Source organism: Ctenocephalides felis, unplaced genomic scaffold (assembly GCF_003426905.1).
Source record: "Ctenocephalides felis isolate EL2017-DRISC unplaced genomic scaffold, ASM342690v1 CF-g0.4_SCAFFOLD_01886, whole genome shotgun sequence".
NCBI lineage: Eukaryota > Metazoa > Arthropoda > Insecta > Siphonaptera > Pulicidae > Ctenocephalides > Ctenocephalides felis.
In genome coordinates, this window is record NW_020538040.1 from 168119703 (window position 1) to 168145564 (window position 25862).

The window sequence follows — 25862 nt, forward strand, 5'->3', positions numbered from 1 at the left end:
CTAAAGAGCATTGTGATTACATTAAAATGATAATTTTATGCATTGTACATGCATAACGTGTTTATCCATGTACATAAATCTGTGTAATTTTCAAAGAATTATTATATAACTCAATACAGTGTATTTGTTCTCTTAAAGTTATTTCAATAACTTTCTAAATTTGAAAACTGATTATGATCAATTGCACTTATGCGGGGATTTATTAAAATAAATTTGGTAGTTAAAAATGATCATAAATGCATATCAAATTGTCATATATTTTATAGAGATTTTAATAATAAGTATAAATTTTGTTTATTTTTATATGGGTTCTGTACCAATTTTTATCCGTTAGACTGCGATATTTCATCTCTAAAACAGCTAAGCCAGCGGTTTCCAACCTGTGGGGCGCCCCCTCAGTGGGGCGCCAGGCTGTCCTAAGGGGGGCGCGTACAACTTTTCCAGATACTATTATCGAAAATAACCCAACATTTTTGGAACGTTATTAAAAAATAACCCAAATATTTAGTTTTTATGAATATTTTTACATAATATGGCATATTAATTTGTAGTCTGATAAGATCAGTTGAGTATTTATAAAATTAAACGGTTAAAAAAATAAAGGGGGGCGCAGCAATTTTTTTTATATTTGCAGGGGGGCGCGATGCAAAAAAGGTTGGAAACCGCTGAGCTAAGCAGTGTGTTTGCTTGAAAAAAAAAGTTTTTAAAAAATATCAAAATATACAAAAAATCGTTTTTTTAAAAAAAGTCTATTATTTTCAAAAAATTTAAAATTCTCAAAATCTAATATTTCCTAAGTTTTCAATTTTTTTAAATTTTTATTTTAATTGGTACGAGAAGTTCCAGCAATTTGCCTTAAGGTACGATGCCATGCACCACGAATACGATTAGACTCCTTAAATGGAACCTTAGAATGAATATTTATGTTTGCCTCAAATTAGCTCTATGTACTTACTATTATATTTATGCTAACAACATTGGTAAATATATTTATATATAAAGTTCTTCTGCACGGGTGTATGATTTGATACTTCTCCTAAACGGTTATTCGGATTTTGATAAATCTTTTTAGAGTTTGTCAAAGAGAATGTTTAAGATTTAACGAACGATGAAACTATACTGATATTGTAGAAATAAAGGGCAGAAAATACAAAAAACCACTTATCATTGTTTGACATTGAAAACATTTGAACTGCCATCTGCTAGAAATGTCAATTCACTTGAAATTTGAATTTTGCTGAAATTATGAGCCTAGATAATATTAGAATATAATATACAAGAATAAATGTAATGTCTACATTATTATTGCAGAAAAGCAGCTGAGATGTGCTAGAAATTAAAATAAGATACAGTCAACAGTATATGTTTGGCAGATGAAAGTATATAATTCAGTTTAATAAATAACGCAATAAGTCCAAAATTGCATATACATTATTTTTTCAAATTTGTGCAAGTTGTATTTTGGTTTACTTTACTAAATTATTTAACAATACAAAAAATATTTCTACTTATTAAAAAATGATTCAGCATATTTTGTTTGTTTCAAAAATTCATTTGTTTGGCATTGGATATGGAATATTTAGCAAGTTGTTTTTAGATTGAAGAGTGCTCATATGAACTTGATTTTACAAATTAATGCACCTAAGATTTGAACATAAACAATAATGTCTATTAAATTACTAGTAAGTAAAATGTACTTTAGGAAATATAAGTGCCAAAAAGCAACTAATATATCGTACGAGATTATGAAAATTATTGACTAAATTATTGAAGCAATTGGGTTGTGTGGTAAAATCAAGTGTGATATTGTTCTTTTACCGCAGATACTATATTATTTTTTTGTGAATTTCCTATACTGTTTATGCTAAGACTATAAATGAATCACAAAGGCAGGGCATCAAATAGGATATTAGAAAGAATAGGATAGGATATTATAAAAGGTGGAACTTTTGAATTGTAGACGTGGGTACAGGACAACGCCTGTCAGGTCATCTAGTATATATATATATATATATATATATATATAAGGGTGGTCCTTAATATGGACACTTTCGAATATCCTTGCTCCCAAGGGCTCAAATGGTTCCAAATTGATAAAAAACAATTTTCTCAAAGTTTTACCTTTTAATATTGTTCTTTAGATAGTGCGCAATTCAATCAAATTTTTGTATGGAAATAGCATGAAAAAATTTTCAAAAACTATATTTTAAAAATGTTTTTAGATATAATTTAGCGAATAAATGAATGAGTTTTATTCAAAATTTGTTGCTAAGTTATACCCATTTTTTTTTTTTAATTTTCAAAATTTTTTCCATGCTATTTCCATACAAAGTTTGATTGAATTGCGCTCTATCTAAAAGACAATATTAAGAGATAAAAACTTTGAGAGAATTGTTTTTTATCAATTTGGAACCATTTGAGCCCTTAGGAGCAAGGAAATTCGAAAATGTCCATATCAAGGACCACCCTAAATATATATATATATATATATAATATATATAATATATAATATATATATATATATATATATATATATATATATATATATATATTTAAAAATGTTGACTCTGTATGAATTCGCTTTGTATTATATTTTGTATGAACATTTCCATTTCCATTTCCATTCCACTTCTGGCATTGTCGGTCGGTTATTTGACCGTTGTAAATATAGCCATATTCCGTACGGGTTCACCGAACTAGTTGTAATTGACGATGAAAACAGTAATTCGCGCTTTACTTGTGATGAACGCGAAAGTGGTACCTATACCTATATCATCGAATAAAAGGAGTGGCTGCCAGGCCGTTTCTTACTGTTCAACTATCGGCAATCCACCGACCTCCTCAGTCACCTCCATTATGGGCAAATAATTCTTGCAATAAGTCATCATCGGCGTTGGCATTCGCTCAATTTCGAAACAGACAAACGACTACCATGGCTGTTTATATAATTATCATATGTTGCTAGGAGTATACGTGTCCAATAATAGCGCGAAGGTCGCGCCAAAATTTTATGTGTACGAATTGTCGTTGAAGTACTTGCTTTCATGAGACAGCTGACATTGCTATTAGACAGAAATGGTTCTCAAAATGAACTTTTACCCACCGGTGTTCATTACTGCCAGGTTTGGACTGTGCTAGTTCCACCGGTCGTCTTTGTACGCGAAATCACAATCACAAACTCTTGGGAAAATTGGATTAACTTGAATCTTGACCGAGGGACAAAATAATAAATTACACAGGCCTACAAAAATTTTTGTTTGTTTGATGCATCAAATGTTAGAGCTGATTCTTATAGTATTTTTCGCGCTGATTTCAAATCTGCAAACCATTTTTTTTATCAGCTCTAGTCTGGAACTTGGAAAAAAGTTGCCGAAACCAGGTCCATTCTAGGTCGTCACGGAAAAGAACTTTTCACAGTGTCAACTAATGTCCCAACTAAGGTCCAATGGGTCTTGTAAGTTTGTATGTATGAGTAGGTATATCTCATTAAAATAAAATTCTGAATTGTATTACTATTTTGTACTTTCATTCCTTATATATCATATCTTGAAAACTAAAGCTCATAGAAAAAAAAACAATGTCATTTTTGAAATCAGCGCCCCAAATATACTTAAAAACAGCATTAAAATCGTTTGCATCATTTTCTTTGTTGGCCTGTGTTATTGAAGGTTTCAGATCCTTACACAAATTGAGGAAGTTTTAGCAATCAGTATGTACCTAGTGATCCAAAATTGTTCTCAATATTTGATGCAAAAACTCGCTTTATTAGTGAACACGATTATTTGGTCATCAACCAATACTTACTTCTAAAGATTTTTTTTTCATCATTTCTCATTGAATCTGAACCTTTGGTTTAATGAGGTTATTTGCTGTTGGGTACATGGCGTATAGAAGTTTTTTTTATTGAGGTACTTCCTTATATAAATATATTATTTGTCAATTTTTTAGATCTTGCGACTACTTTCTTCTCAGTCTTCTGATGGTAACTTGTTTTGGCAGATCTTTTATGGTATTTGCTTTTTTGATAATGGATTCAAAAATTGGGTCTTTTAACCCAAAGTTCTTATACTCACGTTCTTTTATGTAATGATTCCAAAAGTGATTCACATGGACCTTATTAGGGTACCATGACAAACAGGGGAAAAAATTCGAGGTCCACGAAATGAATGGCCAAGCTTGTAAAATCTATTTGCTGATTATTGAAAAACTTGGCAATATTCTTTGTCCTAGAATGTCTGGATACTTAACATAAAATAATATTTAATTGTTGTAAAATAAATAGTAGAAAGGACGTTTAGCATTATTACCGATCTAACAAAAAAAAGATGTTCATTGGACATTATCAGCCAGGAGATGTAAGAATATACCTTACAATATTGTTGCAAAATGTTGCTACTTAAACATTTACTTCTGGCTTCCTTTATTTTTTTAAAAATTTACAAAAAAATCCATATCGGGTAAATATAGTGGGTTCCAGCAGTTTTCCTCAAGGCACGATGCCATGCCTTAGTTACAAATATGTTTGAAGTATTTGCAATTCCTCCATAATAGCAAAGATAATTAAAATTCAAATCACCCCTTTAATTACTTTTGTTTTTTTGGTGATACCACAAATTAGATTTTCTCCATAATTCCCAGTTATATCGATAGAAATTTCAATTCTCTCAGGAAAAAATAAATACATGCGGTGCGAGAAGCATGATGCATTGGAAAAGTTCTAATTTTGGCATCATACGAGGTATGAATATCACTTTAAATATACGATAGAACCAAGATCATGATGCGCGTGGAGCGATGCAGATGCAAGGCATTGAGCCAGAATTCAACAAATGCAAATGTGCAATTTAACAAATCGTTTGAACGTTAAAACATTTTGGTTTTAACGAGAATTGTCATGAAAATGACTTAATTTAATTCCTATTATATTTTTTTTAACAATAATTAAATAGCAATCAGTAAATAAAAAAAAATTATATACTATTGTGCTCAATATTAGAACTCCAGTAATGTACTGGAGTGGACATATATGATGGATGTCAGCCCAGTGGTAAAATATTAGAGTCCTATGAAAAGCGGTTTAATTATAGAAATCAATTTAAGTTTGCATTTTAGTGAGTATTGCTGCAACTCATACACGCCAACTCCATTAGATAATCACATCTGATATATATGATTTTGACTGATTTTTTTATCCGACCATATTACATTATGAGGAAAATTTATTCAAAAGACGCAAATTGAAAGGATTTTTTACAACTATTAACTTCCCGTAGGGTAAGTTATAGTAATCGCAAAAAATCGAAAATGAAATTTTTTGAATTAAAAATTCAAATTAAAAATTTGCGATTTGAATAATTCAAAAAACATTCAATTCGTATTGATAAGGAGACGTGCTGATTAGTTTTTGGCGAAGGCAGGTCTAGCCGTTCCGAAGATATGGGGCAAAAAGTGCTAAAAACGGTAACTCAGTTTTTAAAAGAACTGAGCGTCCAATTTGAATAATTCAAAAAACATTTTACTGGTATTAACAAGATGAAGAATTGATCAAATTTTCATGAAGGCAGGTCTAGCGGTTTCGGAGATCTAGTAAAAAAAGTAAAAAAAAATGCCATCTGGCGGTGAAAATGATCATTAGACATATGCACATCAAATTATCAGATATTTTATAGAGATTTTAACAATAAGTATAAATTTTGTTTACATTTTGTTACCCGGCGCTTACGCGCTTCGATATTTCGTCTCTATGTAAAGCAGTACGATTGCTTTGAAAAAAAAATCAGAATTTCCAAAATATTTCAAAATAAATTTTTCTTCAAAAAGTCTTTTTTTTTTAAAAAAAGAAAGTTTTGTCAAAAATTTATAGTTTCTCAAAAATCTAATTTTTTCAGAGTATTTTTTTTTCAAAAATGTTAATCTTTTTTTTAAAAAAATAATTTTAGTACGGTCATAAGTCCGGGAAGTTCTAGCAATTTGCCTTAAGGCACGATGCCATGCGCCCCACTAGTTCATATTTAGATCTATATAAAATATATTAATTAATTATATATAGTATACTCATATAAAGGAATAGTGGTTGACCACTGGGTTGCAGATAAAAAACAACTAGTACCAATGGCTGTTATAAAACCATGCAAGTTTTACGTAACCATGACAAGTTTTGTAGTTGCTAAAATACATTTTAGTGGTTGACCACTGGGTTGCAGATCAAAGATCAAGTAGTTCCAATCGCTATTATGAAAACCATGAACGTTGCCAAAATACATTTCTTTAACCAGTTGATTCAGTATTATTATTTCTATTATTACTTAGGTTGCCAAACCCAAATTCTACTAAATTTCTATATATGCAAGGTTATTTTGCAATAGAAGAAATTTAAATACGACAGTTATATTTTCTATATATAATACACATTCCAACAGATTTACTAATTTCTCCAGACAGGAATGTAATGCCAATTAGAATTTGTAGATAATTGTCCAGATTAATATGTTAATTGTTCTCTCCATTATACTAATCTATATTTAATATGTTGATTACAGTTGATTACATATTTGGTAATTATCTTAGGCTTTGGTAAAGAAGTGATTGATTGGTTTACCAAGCCTTTGATTAAAATTTAAATTAAATAAAATTACTGCTTAAGTAAAATATTTTAGTATATTTTTAATTTTGAAAAAAATGCATTTTTTTATTTGAGCATGACTAGATGGTGTATAGGTTTTATTTTTGTAAGTTTTTCATTTCATTGATGATACTAAATATTTTTGATATTATTTTATCAGTTTTGATGATTTATTTTAAATGCTCCCATTTCTTAAGCCTTTCATCTATTTATCATCATATAGATATCATTTCATTGGAAATACTGTCCTTTATTTTGTATTTTTTTATTTCTAATTATTATCTAATATTACTAAATGTTATTTAGCAGTTGTAACTGATATTGAAATTTAAAAAAATATTAGTGGTGCATGGCATCGTGCCTTAAGGCAAATTGCTTTCAATTTGAATGATTCAAAAAACATTTTACTAGTATTGACGAAACGAAGAACTGTTTGAATTTTTGGAAAGGCAGGTGCAGTAGTTACGGAGTTTCAGTAAAAAAAGTAAAAAAAACGCCATTTGGCAGTCGAAAATGATCATTAGACATATGCACATCAAATTATCAGATTTTATAGAGATTTTTCATAATATGTATACTTTTTGTGTCAATTTTTTTGGGTTCCGTACCAAGATTTTTAATTTTGAAGTTCACTTTATATGGTTCAAAACAAATGTTTTCGACATTTTCGACAGTATGGTATAACCGAAACCGATGTTTGAAAAAACATTCGGTTCGTACCCTATCGCCAAGCGTTTTTGCAAAATGCACGTCTAACCGTTTCGGAGGTATGGAGCGCAAAGGGTGTAAAAATGCACATACAGTTTTTGAGAGAATGGATCATCCGATTAGATTAATTCAAAAAACATTTTGCTCGTGCAGACGGTGTGAAAAAAATGATTTTACAGAAAATTTCCTAATTTTGAAAACTTTGAAAAAAAAAATCAAAATTTTCAAAACGAGTTTCAAAAGTTAAGTTTCAAAAAATTCAAATTTTCGAAATTTTTCAAAAAAATATCCAAATTTTTAAAATTTACCAAAAATATTCGAATTTAAAAAAAATCGATTTGTTACAAACATTTTATAATATTTCGAATTTTTAAAAAAAAAATCGAATATCTTCAAAGATCTCCAATTTCTCAGAAAATTAAAAAAAAAATCTTTGTTTTTTTTTCTAAAATTTCAAAAAAACTCAAATTAAAAAATTATTAAAATTTTGAAAAAATCCAAAATTACCAGAAAAATCAAATTTTTAAAAAATTGAACAAATTTCTTGTGAACGTGCACATAAGTTGTTTGTAGAATACGTTGGTCGCCCAATTTAATAAGCACCTATAAATTCACAGTATTTATAATAAATAATCTATTTGAAAATATATGAAACAATTGTAATTAATTATTGAAAAATTGATTTTCATTCCTCGAATGTTCAATTACGGTACGGAAAGTTCCTGCAATTTGCCTTAAGACACGATGCCTTGCACCACTAGTTTTATTTAACTTGTCATTTATTACTTAGAAAAGTTGCAAATTATATGGTGACAAAATAATCAAAAAACATCCTATTTCACCAGTTTGCATCGACTGATCTAATTTGAACTATTTTTCAAAAATTCCCTGTGTTTATTATATAATCTCGATATCTGTTTGAATTTGGTTTATGATCAATATTATTTGATTCTCGAAGATTTACCAGTAGCACGTTTTATTATTTTAGTAGTTGTTGATGTATCAAAATTATTAGTGCGCAGATATTCCGGCGTACGTGACTAAAACCAGAATTGATAAATTCCTGTGAACATAGAACCAGTATTGACAAATTTAATAAGAACAACATTCGTAAAAATTAATGAAAATAAACATTTTTCAGTTTTAAGGAATATTGTTATTGTTGCTCATTTGCGCACAAAATTTATGTTCTCACAATCATATGTAGTAATTTATCAATTTGTTTGAGTAAACAAGCGATAACATTTCCTCTGGACAATGATTTTCAGTTGGGTTACTTTGCTCTCACCGAATTTATCAAACTACTACTATCAAGTAAACTGTAGTAGAAAATGAAAGTCATCAGTTTTAGAGTTGTTCTAGTGATAAATTCATCAAGAGTTAGGCCAACCTTTGGGTTGCATCTAAGACCACCTTAGTAAGAAGTCATTGGAACAAGCTATAGGACTATTGACTTGAAATCTTGTTAGCTATTATTACATGAGAAAAAATAGAGTTAGAATAAAAAATAAATAAGTGTTTTATTTCAAGTTCGATTCTTCGTGATAGGGAGATGTACTGATTAGTTTTGTTTTTGGCAAAGGCAGGTCCAGCCGTTTCGGAGATACGAAGCTAAATTTGCAAAAAATACATTTTTTGAGGGGACTAAGCATTCAATGTGAATTGTTCAAAAAACTTAAGTTTATTGAAATAATTTTTATATTATTCGTAGTTTCTATAAATCTTTGAAGGTATTGAAAAGGAAAATATTTTTTAGGCAAAACAGATATTACAGCTGTTCAAAGAATGAGATCATATCGCCAGCGAAAAAATAAAAAGAATACCATCAGTCAATGAATGTATGTTAATTTTAATTACATGAAGTTCTTCAAATACAATTATTACATGATGAGTGAAGTTGCGAAAACAATTTTTGTTTAGGCTTTGTTTAACATGATTTACTGTGTGTGAATATTATAGAAGTTATTAATCAGCAATTACTTCATTTCTCTAATGAAGGTTCATTTCTAAATGCTAATCACTATGACAAACCGATCATGTCATATTTGAAGTATGACTTTAATTACATTATTGTTTCTAAATATTACACATATTTTTAATGCTATTATAAATATATAATTTATAATTTATCATTATATAAATGTGTATAATGGTTGACACTAATAAATGTGTGCATCACGAGTGTTGCCATATTACTAATAAATATTATTCAAAATTGTTATATGATGTGTTTATTTTTACTTAAATGCTATCTTGTACAGTAGCAAATAAGTTTTACTTCAATCGCCTGTGAACCTTACGCGCACTCTTTTTTTATTTTCTTCTATTTTTTATTTAAACATTTTTTCTTGGTCTTTGCACTAGCCACATACATTATTTTTATTTTTACATCCTTCTTTCTATTTAATATTTTACATTATCTTAATTTTACGAATTCTTTCTTCTGAATCCATTTTCTTCTTTCTTATACTTATCAGAGCTATGGCCTTCCAATCAGAAGTGATATCAAGCAGTAGTGACAACAGTTTTCACTTGGAAATATAGATATCGATGTTTGCCTTTGTATTTTCGAAATTGTAATAATAGTTCATTGCATAGAGATGGGTCAACTGTTTGGGTTGCCATCTGCAGGACCGACTAGTATTAAAAGTCTTATAAGCTAGGACTGATTTGGTTTAGTTTCTGATTGTAAAATAAAACAAAATTATTTGTTTTAGGCTTTCCCAAAAGCTAGGAGCCAATCAGAAGTTCCTGGAACTTCTGATAGACAGCCCATAGCTCTGACCAAAAATCCAAAACCAAATCAACTAAATCTATTGCTCTCGACAGCCCTATAAAGTGTTCAAAGGAATCCATTACAGTTTTGCGTTCACGTTTTGATTCATCTCCCAGATATATATTTCAACTGAATTGTGTAATGTTATGATACCCGTCCTCAATGGATTTAATGAATTCCAATGAACTCCAACAGATATGTGACCGTGGACGTCGTAATTGTTTCATTGTTGCTAACTGAACCGAGTCATGAATACCATCGAAAATATGATTTGTGTTTGATCATTTTCGAATCAGGGGAACTTGTTATGCCCGCTTCTCAATCGAGATTTATTAAGAGTAACCGAGGCATATTTTTATTACTGTGACGATAGTTGATCTCAATAATAGAAAAGACTACAAATCTTACCAATCACACAAGGACTTACCCGTGGATAAATTATTTCAATCAGAAGTTCCAGGTTCGGACATCTTGGTGTCAAGCAGTAGCAAAATTGGTTTTTACTTCAAAATGTGGATAGCAATGTTTTCAACTGCAAAATCGTCCGGTATTGCTGCATCAATAAAAAATTTATCAATGTTATATATAAAAATGAATCGTAAAATGTCTTGGTAAGCGCATAGCTTAACAACGCCTGGACCGATTCGGCCAATTATTTTTTTAAAGTGTTCGTTGAAGTCCAAGGATGGTTCTTACGGCGAAAAAAATCGAATAATTGCTGGGAAAACCCTAAAAACAGACCTTTTCTTTTTCACATACAAACGTTTTCTAACTAGAACGTAGAATCAATTTGAGCTTTATTGCTATTATATTAGGTTGTCAAATATCTCCCTTCCGCTTTTTTGCTCTTGGTTTATAATACAAAAAGGCGGAAGGAAGATATTTGACAACCTTATATAAAGTTCATATTAATTCTCTGTATACTCCTCCTAAACGATTATTCGGATTTTGATAAAACTTTCTGAAGTTTGTTAAGCAAATTTTCTAGGATATATGTGATTATAAAGTACTGGGATGTATGTGCAATATTGTAGAAATAATAGCAACTTTTAATAATCTTTCCACAATATTTTTAAAATTCGTAAAAATTTCACTTTATAAGAACAAATGGGAAAGTGAAGATGAATACATACAATTCGGCCCTCACGATATCGATTAGGAGAAGTTTAATATGCAATTCTGGATATCCTAAATATTAAAAAATTAAATTAATTTAATCCAACATGAAGTACCAGTGTTATGTTATGGTTATGTTTATGTTATACCGTTTAAAAGACTTCAATTTCCAATATAGTGTGGGAATTGAGATTCATCATTTTATTTAAAGCAATTCTACATTTAACATCGCTCATATTATATATAAATGTATACGCATTTTGGCGTAGTATGCTTGAATCGATTTTAACCCTTTCTACTCGGATATCGCCAATTTATACAAGAGACAATTTTTTGAGCTTTTAATATTTGATGTTTTGAAATAAATTCAGGGAAGAATAGTGTTACGAGATTTCCCATTGCCATTTCACACCACAATGCCCAAAATGGGCTATTTCCAAAATTGTAAACATATTTTTGATCTATATTTTCAAGCAAAAATTGATATCACTACTGCACGATATCAGGTTGTCCAGAGCGGGGTCTTGAACTCGAGAGAAAAATTGTATTTAAGTATAGGTTAATAGAAATATGTAAGATTTAATATGATGGAAAAACAATTAATACAATTAGAAAAAATCATTTGAAGAGAACTAGTACATATGGTATAAGAATAAAATATATTGGAAATGTTGCCAATAAATTGAAAACAAAGCTCTTTGTAAAATCTAGCTAAATCTAGTTATTAAAGGCATATAATAAAAAAATGAGAAATATTTTTTTATAATCGTGAAAACACTGATAGATCTACGTCGTTATGGCTTATGAGTTTATACTTCATATCTAGCAATTGAGAAGTACTACTGATAATGCAAATTGTTTGATAACATACTAGTATGGCTTTGATAAATATAAAAGTAGTCAGATATAAGGTCTAGATTATTTTATTAGCAAAAAATTCAGGAGAATATGCGTTTTATTTGAAAATTTACTTCCATAAAACCAATAGAATCAGAAATGTTGCATGGAAAGGAAAATCACACAATAAATTTGTTTGCATAATCCAAATATTAGCAGAGATCTTGCGTCCTAAATAAATAAAATCGAATTTAATAATACAGAAGAAATAATACGAGAAAACATTTTGTATAAAAGCAAATAACGATTTTTTTGTTTTGCTCAATTTGTAACACCAATCAAAATTTTGGTAGTAGCATTGCTTCTCATGGGAAGTAAAAAATGTGGTTCACCAGTTGCAAAACGCCGGTCCAATCTTTAAATATAACATTCTCGTTCAATTATCAATGAAATTGTTATCTTGTACATCAAATATATAAAACATCAAACTAAATTGATAACTGATAATAATCCACACGTGCTTGAAGATTTTATTTCGTTTTGTAGCCAGATAGGCATGACTCGATAACTATTATATTATTCGAACGCTTCATGCTCTTCCAAGAAATCAATTAAATATTTTGCATGTGATTTATATTTATTGATTGAACTCTTTTGAATTATATAAATTGCGATTAACAGGAAAAACCTTGTGAAAATGATTAATTCCGCGAAAATATCATGATTAAATATTGTAAAAGCATTTATTTTTTAATAGTTGTATTTTTCGATCGTACATCCTATCCTAGTATTTTTCTGTAGAAAGCAATCCAGTGGCCTTCCCTTCTCCTCTTTTATGTATATATATACAAACATTTCAAAAAATCCTGATCAATATAAGACTATGTTTTCGGAACATATTATTAGTTTAAACCATACTTTTAATACCAAGAATCCTATTACTTTACATAAAGAAAAGAATAGTGACTTCAGAAAATTTGCTGAATTTGTATTTGTCTTTTTAAATCCCTTTTGTATTAATATTAATATATTATTAATATTAACATGATACTTACATCTTTTTTCTTTAAATAATTCTTCAAATTTTTGAAATAATGTTAGTTTAATATTTTGTGTTTTTTGTCTGGTGTGGTATATATTAATTTTTTACTTGTTTAATTTTTTTAAATACTATAGTATATTAAAAAATTAATCTTTTTAAACTCTGCATAAACTCTTCTAAATATTGTAAAATTTTGATGAATGACACACATACCGGGTCGAAACGTACTAAATAAATCGTTCAATATTTATTGTTCTTTTACTTCGACGATTTGGCTGCAAATTAACATTTCAAATATATATATATATATATATATATATATATATATATATATATATACGATTTTGTTTTGATTTTATATTTGCGATCTCTCACCTCGTTTGGACAATTTCATATCATGCTGCTTGATATCGAGTTGCCAGAGGTTGTGATCGATCTCGGGAATAGTTTGTGTTATCCCACGTTCTTAATTATTACAACCGGCGAGCAAAGGCTAGAATGTATTAAAATTTATTCATTTGGACTAAATTCGATATTTATTTTAATTTTTCTTTTATATTCATATTACTTTGGCAAGTCATCGTGTAATTAAAGTAAACGTTACTTTAATTTATTGTAATTATATTCACACTGAAAATATCTACAGTTCCCAATATTTTTAGTTGATTTTGATATTTAATCTGAAAATATCTACAGTTCTCAATATCTTTAGTTGATTTTGTGATTATCTTATATAAAGAACCCGTCGTCCAGTATAGTGAAGAATGTGGGCTACCACAAACTAGTCTCTAGTTCCATCCCAACCTCGGATATCTTGGTATCAAGCAGTATATCAAATTTAAACGTTATAGATATGAAATATAATCTTCTATAAGTGAAAATTGCCTTTGTAGGCATCACTAAGATATTTAAGGGCTATCCCCCATATGTTACTTATGACCTCTTCAGAGGGCTGAAAGACATTTATTTTTTATGTCCATCTTGGACCTTAGAGAAAATGTATTACTTAGCATAAGGGTAAGAGCGATGTAACCTGGTTCACAGCCTTCCAGGCGACAATATTCATTGTCGTCACAATATCTAACTTATTTTGTGTACACATATAAAAGAAGAGTGGTTGACCATTGGGTTGCCTTCTCGAAAAAATACCAGGTTGGGATGTAACTTTTAGGTGACAATAGAAAATAACAGGGGTTGACCATTGGGTTGCTCTTTTGAAAAAATACTGGGTTGGGGATGTACGAAAGCAAACACAGGTCATAGAACTTTTAGGCGTAAATAACTTTTGTCATCACAATATATAATTTATATTGTCTGCACATAAAAAAGTAGAGTGGTTGACCATTGGGTTGCCTTCTCGAAAAAAGTACTAGGTTGGGATATGTACGATAGCAAATACGGGTTATAGAACAGGCAAACACGAAAATTTATCTTTTGCAGTTTTTGAAATCTGAACTTTAAACATGTAATTTTTGCAACAAAATAACTAGGTCATTCAGCATTTTTTTTATTTGTCACAGAGGATTTATTTGCATAACACATTCGGCCCTTAAGCCCTATATTAGAGGATGTATTTTGAGAGTTCAGAGAATATCAGGGCTTGTATGTGAAAAACTTCAATCGATTCAAAAAGTAGTTTTCGGTTGTCCGCTCTCGTAAATAGGGAAAGCAATGAAATGAGTTTTCCTTTTATTGTAGACATTTATCCAATATAGGGAGAAAATGCTAGAAATAGTTTGCAAATGCTCTAAAAGTTTTCTAAACTTAAACTTTACATTAAAAAATATAAATTTTAAACGTGGAAACTTTGGGGCCAATTCTCCAACAAAATATAATTGTAGCATAACGTTGCTATGGCATACAAAATATACCCTATAAAATGCACATAGTTATAATAAGTGCATCTTCCTAATGTGGCCTTGATAACACGTACATGAAGTTAGGTTTTATGTGTGAAACCTCTAATCGTACAGCAAATACATAGCATTTTGACAGTTTTTACTACCAATTTATATGAAAAAAGGACATAACATTTCTATTTCATTGAAGAATTGGCCATTTCATGTCGATGTTCCTTGATGATTTATTATCACGATGAAAATTCACACGCAGTAATATCTCGTTATTGGCATTGAACACGTCAAAAAATTTAATCATAGGTATTATTGCAATCATTTTTACAAAGATAATTTTAAAGATATCCCATTCGACCGATTTGTACATATCTCAATCACAGTCTGATAAAACAATACCAAGATTGCAATTTAATCTAGCAAATTTTTGTATATATATAATAGATGGATAATTCTCTATTCCATGAGAACGTTTTTATCGAAATGTCAATATAAATTATACAATCAAAACAATTTGCAAAGTCGGTGATCGTGACATATATTTAAAATGAAAGTATCACGTGTTCGAAATTATGAAACTTGGCGGATATTAATGATGGTTGTTAATATATTAATTAGTTAATAATTTTTAATTTTTTTTGTGAACAAAGTTTTTGTTATTAAATTCTGTTGTATGAGATCTATATTATACATTTTTATTTTAATAATTTCGCAACACTGAAAAATTTTAACGACTATTGTAGTTGCTACAATAGAATTGGTTGTTAACAGATTTTTTGGGCAAATTTCCAACTATTAATAATGTTCTATATGAAGATTCTATTTTTAGTGAAGAGTAATATTTAGTGTTATCCATTGTCTTATCACAAGTTCAGTTTTATATTCTAGTTTTATTTATTTGAATTGCCAGAGTAATTATTATTTTATGAGCAACGATAGCAAAAAGCTTCAACAGCACAGATTTTAATTAATTGAGACTTGTTAATGATGATATTTTTAGTTTATAACTTATTGTTTGAAACTTTAGTTGTTAGCTTACCGTTTTAACTATATTGAAATTTTATACATTGTGTTTAACTTATATGAAAGTTGTTAATTGCGTTTGAGATATATATATATATATATATATATATATATATATATATATATATACGTTTTCATATATACAATATCTGATAATTATATGAAACAATATTGGTGGATAACTGATTATATAAAGTTAAAAGTAATTGGAGCAATTCACCTAAAATACCAAAAAGTCACTTACCTTCAATTTAAAAAACTCTTCGTCCAAAAGCACTGATATAAAATTTAAGATTTCAAAATTTTAATAAAATACACTCAATAAATTTTGCAGTAAAAGTTTTTTTATAATTTTCTATACATTGACATTGGATAAAAATGATGATTTTTTGTTTTATCAATTGCAAATACATAGCTTGTTGTGTTCGTTTGTGTCAATCGTTTTTTAGGAAATTTAGGTATGAGATTTTAATATTAAATAAAATATTTGTTTTCATTTCTATGGGTTCCTTGACAAGATTTTTAATGTTTAAAGTTTACTTATAATGGTACAAACAAATGTTTTCCACATTTTCGACAATATGGTTCAACCGACTTGAATGGGTTTCAAAATTTTCAAGAAAGTAGAATTTTGTCAAAAATTTCAAAACATTCAAAATTTTCAAGATAATAAAATGTTACAGAATTTTTTAAAATGTCGTTTTTCTTCAGAACTTTCACTACGGGAAGTACCAGCAATTTGCCTTAAGGCACGATGCCATGCACCACTAGTTTATTTAATTATTTCTCAACAAGTCCTTATTATGAGCTGTTATGCTGAATTTTTAAACGACGTGATTTATTATAGATGGCAAACCAAATGGTTGTCCTATCTATATGATGATTTTAATATTTTAGTTTCTTTAATATTTCTGTGATGGGTAAAGACTATTTTCACTTGAAAGCACATATCTATCTATATTTCCTTGGGAAAACCGATGTCACTACTGCTTGACATCGAGCTGTCCGAGGCGAGAATCAAATCTGTTTAGGTCGAATCCCATATCTCTAACCGTTAGGCCACTGGGTGGTCCAGATAGCCAAAATAAAATTGATTTGCACTTACTATTACGTATTTTCATATTTTTCAAAACTTTTGCCTACCAATCAATCTTGTATTGGGTGGTATAAATTCTTAATAATATTTTTACAATTTTTTTCAAATTATTTTTTATTTAAATTTTGTTTCTTTTCTTTGTACATGATTTACAAAATGTATTTTTTTCATCTAACACAGTAAAGTAAGTGAAATATAAAAAGTAAGCCTGTTTCCAATATTTTCAAATAATTTGGAGAAATGTGTTATGATTTTTTATATTTTTATTTAAAAATGTTAGTTATATAAAAAAGTCACTGGATAGCAAAAGTAATCTAAACAGAAAGCTTATTTTTTTTAAAAAAAATCTGCTGTTGTTTTAACTTCTCCAATGTTTTTCTGAAGTTTCCAACAATTTCAAATAATTTGGAGAATAAAGTTCCGAAACTTTGCAATTCAACATCTGATTATTCACAAAGATTGCATACTACAACCTAAACAGTAAAAGATACGAAAAAACATTATTAGGACGAAAAATGCAGAATAAAATTACGAATAAAATGATATACAAATCGTAATGTGTCTTTATATAATTTTCTTGAGATTTTCCAATTTTCCTTAAATTTCACGACTGCAACTCGCCTGTAGGCCACATCGTTCAAAATACGAAGTTGCGATATATGGGAACAGAACTAAGAGTTTTAAGACTTTTTCAATAATGTATAATACTTTATATGGTTTTCTTAGAGAAATATTGAATAGTGTGGATAGTTGCTCAAACCTATCCACATTTTGCATTTCCACATTTGAATATTCACACAGATTCTATATTACAAAGTATTATTACAAAGATATATAAAAATGTCTGTTATATAAATAAGTCACTGGATGGTACAAGTGTTGAAGAAACTTCACGAAAATGTTAATTATCTATCCTATTCTTTTCATTAATCATTTCACGAACTTGTCGAATTATTATTATTGTATTTAAAATTTCAAAGGTTATACCAGGAACTTCTTAATATAGTCAAGTTTTTATTACATGCTACAACCAGTAGACAAAAAAGAATAATTTTTTTCCTTTTTTTTGCATCCGAGTCAATAAACTTTTAATTAAAGTACCATAGGAAACTAGTTCACGTTGGCCACTGCCGGTCACCACGTGGGAGTGCGCGTGTATATAAACACACGTGCGTGCAACTTATTTCAGTTTTCTCATTTTCAATATGTAAATTTCTAGTTGTTTGTTAACTAGTGATGACACATGTATCGAAATTGTTTATTTTTCTGAAGCAATTTCTGTATATTGGGAAATCGAAGGTAATAAATACGATGGCGATAAAAGATGATAAGTAATACACACAATATTATTATGATGTGAGGTTGACTTTTGGCTTGTGTAATGTATCGCAGGCTATTTAATCAGAATTGACTCAAAATAATAATTGATATATGCCAGCTTAAGGGCTTCACTCATATGCTAGTGGTTCGAGCTATGGGTTTCCAATCTGATGTTCAAAGTTCGATACCCGCCGCATGTTTAGCAGTAGTGATATCGATTTTTACTTGAAGATATAGATAGATACAACAATACAAAACCATGCTGACCGAACATATTAATGACCTCAAATACCAAATAGATGTTCATTACTCCATAGTATTATATTAAGTTGGCATTTCAAAATAATAATTCATTTACGCCAGCTTGGCGGCTTCACCCATAGGCTAATGGTTAGAACTATGGGTTTCCAATCTGAAGTTTCAGGTCCTATATCCGCCTCGGATAGCCTGGTGTTTAGCAGTATTGACATCGATTTTCACCTGAAAATATAGATAGATGCAACAATACAAAACCATGCTGACCGAACATATTAATGACCTCAAATACCAAATAGATTCTTATTACCCCATAGCATTATATTAGGTTAGCAACTAACAAGGAGTACCTCAGGGATATTCTTCTTGGATTTTGATGAATCTTTGCATGGTGATAGAGTTGATAGTCACACTCACACCGAACACCTTAACCTTAACATTCTTATAACTAAACTACTTTTCAAATGCCTATCACCCTAAATATTAGGGTGATCAGTCAAATTATCAGTTAAATTATTTTTTGACCGATCACCCTAAAATATTAGGGTGATCGGTTTGACTATCAACCTTATCATCATGCGAAGCTTCATCAAAATCCCAGAAAAATAAAACTGAGGTTCCACTTGTAAGTGCGACTTTTATGCTTAGTTGGTCTCAATTGAATTTTTAAGTTTGCTCACGTAGTCCAAATGTATAATCTCTTGTTGTTGGATAGTAGACTATTCTGCTGTTAATATGTGAAAAACAGTTTTTCGATCTATTGTTTAGTTTTTGTTTATAACATAGGTCTTATAAGCCAGACAGCCTATTTTTTAAGACTCCAATTAATTTTTATAAAAAAAACACTTCTCATAGGCCTATAATATTTTAAGATCTTCGGTTTTACCATCAATCTTATCATTATGCGAAGTTCCATCCAAATCTCAGGAAAGTTAACCAGAAGTTTGTTTTGTGAGCTTTCACGTTGGTTTCAATTGAATTTTTAGGTTTGCTGACGTAGTCCAAATGTAAAATACTTTTTATTATTGGATATCTTATTACCAACAGAATGATCAATTCTGATGTCTACATTAAACAACTAACAAAATTAAACATGACAGTTGAAAAATAGCAACCTGAATTGGCAAATCCAAACCATGATTTTATTCCATTGTTGACATCACTTATTTTTGGCCATTTAGCAACAATTGGTGGAGCTTTGTTGGGATGTTTTGTCAGATCCACCACATAGTACTGACCTTGCACCTTAATCTTTATAAAACTCCTTGAATTTAACAAAAATCAATAATGATGATGGTGTCAAATTGTACCTGGTTTTTGCTAATAAAAGCAGAAGATTTATGAAAGAGGGAAAATGATGCTGCTTGAAACAAACACTGACAAAAAGTCAGTGATCAAAATGGATAAAATCTCTAACCAAAATACGCACTTACTTAGTTGCCAACCTGATATTTCGAGAAAAATCTGTTGTGTAACCTTTGGTACTTTTTAATTTTTTTTCTAAAGAATTGGACTTGATATAGACCGAAACTTATGGTTTCAATAAATTTGTAATTTTTGATCATCCAGTTTTTTAAATAGTGTTTATGTCTACTCCAAATCATCTATAAATGTATAAAATTCCAATGAAACATATTTTAGACTCTTGTTTTTGATCATTAGAAAATTCAATTTTTTTAAAGACCAGGTTGCCTAAAACATCTAGTAGTATCATAAAAAAACAAAATTTTTCTTCCATTTCATTGTTCACTTCAGCAATCTTCAACACAATATTTTGCATATTGTCCCAGCGATTTTGTCCCGATCACCCCGGCCTCCTCTATTTCTATTTAGTATGTATATCACGGATTGATCGTACTCGATCTCTATATTGTCCCATATGACATTGAATGTCAATTCGTTAATGTTTGCAGATCATGATCAATTACTTAACACAAATGAATTTTTTTTAATAAATAATGCCGTTGCGTAACATTTGCATAGAAAAAACGTATACACTATTTGAAGGTATGATACACTATATGCAAATTGCGGTTTTTGAAAACATCACGATATTTTAAAAAGACGTAAAAGATTTTAATAAATTATTTAAAATCTGATAGAATCCAGATTTTCGATGTTGCAAAAAGAAAATGATCAAATAACTACTGTATTTAGTTCCTGCTTGCTTAGTCATTAAATTGCAAAAACAATAAAGATTAATTGATTCGCATAAAAACTCTTTAAGTGTTAGTGTTTTTACCAATTTGTCATTGACATTGGTTACATAATTTTAAATACTAATACAAAATTGATTAATGTATATCGTACTCTATATGTTTAGAAAAACGTCTAGGTCAATTAAAATTTGTATAGTAGCATTGTTTACTACTGTGATTAAATTAAATTCTTTACTATGAAAGATGTAATTGAATAAATAAAATATTTCTTAGGAATTTCGATCTTTGTTTATGTTTTGATTATATTATCAATTTGTGTTTGTTTTGTATATGTATAGGAGCTTGTTTAGACAAGTTTTTATTAATTATTTGAAACTACTGTTGAAAAAGTCTATATATATTGTATGATTCTGAATTTAAGGTTGCCATACGTATTAACAAAGTATAGTAATTGGGCATAACATCAATAAAAGCTTGATTTTTTTTCAAAAATTAATTTTACATCCAGACGTTTCGGCTATAATCCTAGCCTTTATTTAGTGGAAACTAAAAATAAAATTAAAAACTAAAACGATTGAATTGGGGGAAAATGATAAAGAGTACTAAGTACTTTCAATTAATCTCAGTGTTAAAATAAAAAATTCAATAATCAATGATATCAATATATGGTAATGCACTACACTATTTAATATAAACATCAAACTTGTAATTAAACAATATTAAGTTTATTTAGTTTGAACAAATTATCTTTGAATTGTAGTACAGTCGGGTTAAAAAAGTCTATATTTTGTTTTAAAGTATGTGGTCCGCAAGCATAGTTTTAAATTGTCTAGGCTCTTTAGAATTACTTTTGTGTTGTTGTAAACGTTTATTCAAGTTCTGGCTCGTTTCTCCTATGTAAATTGAGTTACAATCGGGACAATTTATTTGATATACGAGATTTCTAAGTATTTTTTACCAAAACCCCTTTTAACACCAAATGATTACATACATGGTCTGTTCAAAAAGTACCCGGAATTACTAATAATTAAATTTCGCGGGTCTGGAGTGTCTGATTGTCAAAATTTTTTTTTTATTGTGTTGGTATACATGCCCCTAAAGTATGATGAAATTTTCAGCTATATTCACTGTTTACTTTGTCTGTGGTAGTCGCTAAGGTTCGACGTGTTTTTCTGAGCTCGGCGATTTTTACAATGGAAGAATTGAAAAAGTCAAAGAATTTGTATTAAATTTTGCGTAAAAAATGAAATAAAGTGTTGCAAAGTGCAAAAATTCACCAGATATGGCTCCGTGTGACTTTTTCCTATTCCCAAAGTTGAAGAGACCCATGAAACGACGGCGGTTTTCCTCGATTGAAGAAAATCGCCGAGACTGCTCAAGGACATATCAAAAAGTGAATATCAAGGGTGCTTCGAAAATTGGAAAAAACGCTGGCATAAGTGTATTATATCTGGGGGGACTACTTTGAAGGGGACCACATTAATGTAGACGAATAAATAAATATTTTTTTGAAAAAACGAAAATTACGAAAACTTTTTGAACAGACCTCGTATATACAAAACTCATAGAATATGTAGTTCTGATAGCTGTTAAAAACTTATTTGTGATATCCCACGTTCTAAAATTATATTTTTCTATAATTCACATTTTCATATCTGTTACAATAATTTCATTGCCACTAATTGTTTAAACAAAGTTTATTTCTGTAATTTCTGTTTGAGCGAATTACGTGATGCTGCCAAAGGCAAGGAAAAGTTTATTATTCTATTACGAAAATGTTCGATACGTAATCAGAGAAGCCTTAGAACGTTTATCTCTTGTGAAAACGTTGGATAAAATGCTGACCGTCAGATAATTTGATCTGTTGATATGTATTAAAAGCTCTTGATATAACAGAAATCTTATTATAGATGAATTTTGTAATATATTTCTTGTAGCGAAACGGAGGTGGTCATGGATTTTGGTGTTAACTAGGCTCGTACTCGTGATTAACTTGACATCAGGCCAAATTAAATAAGATGTTTTATTAAGTAGCTTACAATTAGTATATGATAATGATGAGATTGATGTATTTAATTGACATCTTTTCATGATTTATTTCATTTTTGAACAGCAATGAGTATTTACGATTAGATTCTTGGAGCTGTGATGAAACTTCTCCTTAACAACGTCGTTTTTTAGAACCCAACGGTTGACCTATACATCTAATTTATTTTTATTATTAAAAAATTGTTAATAAATATTTTTGTGAATAGTTAGAATTTTAAGATCTCTCCATTTGAATCCAATGATGCTGTTCTTTATGTTACGTAGTTATAGAATTTATTAAACTCTCCTTCGATAATTCGGGTTGTTGGGTTATAATTTAACCCTTGTAGCTGGAGACTGATTTGTTTGTATATTATGTATTTGTTGCAGTTCTAATTACAATCACTGATTTGTTACTAAGTTATAATGAAATAAGATATATTTATTTTTATTGGTTATTTACATGTTGTTAAGCGGACTTTACTTTTTGAAGTGAACGACTAGTTCAATTAATACACTCCGCTACCCCCTTTACCAGGGGTAGCCACCATTCCGTGTAAAGCTTAATGCCCTGAAGTTTGTCACCTTCATGGCCAATATAATAAAACGAAAAGACGTCCGAACAGATGCTATGGAGAATACTTTGGCATTGATATCCTCAAATTAGAGTGATTACCTTATAGCACCCTTTTCTCCTACTTTATTACAATTACCTGTGGGGGTTAGTAGCATAATAATATAACTGAAACCAGGATTTTACCTCCAACAATGTCTAATGAATTGATATCTTTACTTTTTGTTTGTCTGCTTGTATTGGAGCTTCTAAACCTTTATTTTTGAATCTATTTGGTTGGTTTATAGCTTCATAGGTAGTTAATGAAATTCATAAAATTCATTCGGAAAGTTGATTTTTTTTGACGAAAATAAAATTTTTATTCTGATGCACCCGATTTTTTTACATTTTGAACGCACAATCACTACATATTTTGAAAAATGATATGAAAATAATATCTGTGGCTGTGAGAAATTTCCATTGGTTCTATACGATGGCTTTTTTATTGAGTGCCATAATAAATATGTTTTATACTTATTTATTTCGTAATGCGCGAAAGGTAAAATGATATACAATATAGAAATTAACTTACCATTTTTAGAAAACCAGCTTATAAAGTCACAGGAATAATCAATTATGGCGGGAGAGAAGTTAATTTGAGCGAATTATAGGGTAGTCTTGTAACACTATAATTTTGATTAACTGACATAACTTTAATATTAAAAACAAAATAATCACTTCCTGATAAATATGTATATATTGAAAATTATTTATATTGTTACTAATAATTAACAATAAATAAACGCTCGATTATATTAATTGTTCAAGTGGTCCTGTGGCGCAACGGATAACGCGTCTGACTACGGATCAGAAGATTCCAGGTTCGAATCCTGGCAGGATTGATTAATTTTTAAAAATTTTTTTTGTGTAAAATAATAAAACAAGTTTATTATTAAATTAATTAAATATGTTAAAATAATATTAAATAATTAATTATATTTGCATAATTATATATTGTAAATATTTTTCAATAAATTGATTTCCGTTTCTTTTTCGAACAACAATTCAATATATAGAAAACAATTAGTTTTTTTTAGATGTTTAACAATAAGTACGACGTTTCGGAACCAGATACGTTCTATCATCAGGTTAATTCGTCAAATTGCATTAGTAAAAGGTCAGATCAAAATATCCTTTGCGACTCGTATCTAAATCTACTGAAATTTAATCAAAAGTGATGAAATTCTAAAACTGATTTACTAAAAACTCATTAAATTCTAAAACTGATTCTATAAACTGATTGATTTTATTCTTGAATGAACTTTATCCAAATTTTATAATAATATGATAAAGTTGTTCTTGGGCATACATACAATAATGAAACAAATTTAGTAAAGGAAAATGTTTTAATTGCAATAGCAAACGTTTCAAGTCTTGATTTGACTCATCTTCAGTGCTACAATAAAAAATATCAGGATTACAAGTTACAAATTTCTAAATTAACAAAAAAAAATCAATTATAATTATGAATAATTATCTAAATCTAAAGAATATGATAATTATTTTTGACAAAAAATATATTGCTAAAGTATATAAAGGTAAAATAAGATAAAATGTAATAACTCACCATACAAAAAATTAAAAGAAAAGCACAAAAAAGTGAACACTAGCTAATATAACACATATTTATATAACAAGATTTTTCTTTAAATATTTGCATTAAATTGAAAATTTAATGAAAATTTTATTATTTTAATTCAATAATTCATTGTTTAAAAAAATCTAATTTATTTAATTAAAATTGTTACAAATGTGAACATTTATTAATACACCATATATTTAAATAAGATTTTTTTAATAATTAAAAAGTAAATTAAAATTAAAAAAAAAATTATTTAAAAAAAGTGAAAAAATAATTAATCGATCCTGCCAGGATTCGAACCTGGAATCTTCTGATCCGTAGTCAGACGCGTTATCCGTTGCGCCACAGGACCACTTAAACAATTAGGATAATTGCGCCATTATTAATTGCTAAGTTAATTATTTATTAATAATGTAAACTAGTTGTATCATTTTGCCTTCAGGCAAGTTGCATGAACTTTTCGATACGTATAAATAATCAACTTAATTAGAATTGAGATTTAGCTACTTAGATAAAATATTCTACTATTAATTTCGAAAATAAAGATTTTGCTTTCATTAAGAATGATTTTCAATTAATATCTTTGAAACGTACTTATAATATCTGTAATTATATAAATTAAATCAATTTGTTAAACACATTTTATTTTATCCTTCTCGGGTTCTGAAAATGTATTTTGAGTATGTATGTAAACGGTAATCATAAATGTAATCATAACGCAACAGCAAAGGGCGTGCAGATGCTTCGGCTTAGATTCTGATTACCATCGCTTGAATGCCGAGGAAATTCTAAATTTTGATGAATTTTTATAATTTATCAGTTTATTGCAGGC

The 25862-nt window shown here is 29.0% G+C and overlaps 1 protein-coding gene and 2 non-coding genes across 3 annotated transcripts in view; 1 reads left to right on the forward strand and 2 right to left on the reverse strand.

The window, feature by feature from the left end:
* LOC113378463 (monocarboxylate transporter 14-like) overlaps positions 1 to 25862 on the reverse strand; it is a 244930-nt gene that overhangs the window by 147965 nt on the left and 71103 nt on the right. The window lies entirely within an intron of this gene.
* On the forward strand, positions 24218 to 24290 carry Trnar-acg. The gene has a single exon. It is a non-coding gene; the product is annotated as a tRNA-Arg (tRNA).
* Trnar-acg lies at positions 25310 to 25382 on the reverse strand. The gene has a single exon. It is a non-coding gene; the product is annotated as a tRNA-Arg (tRNA).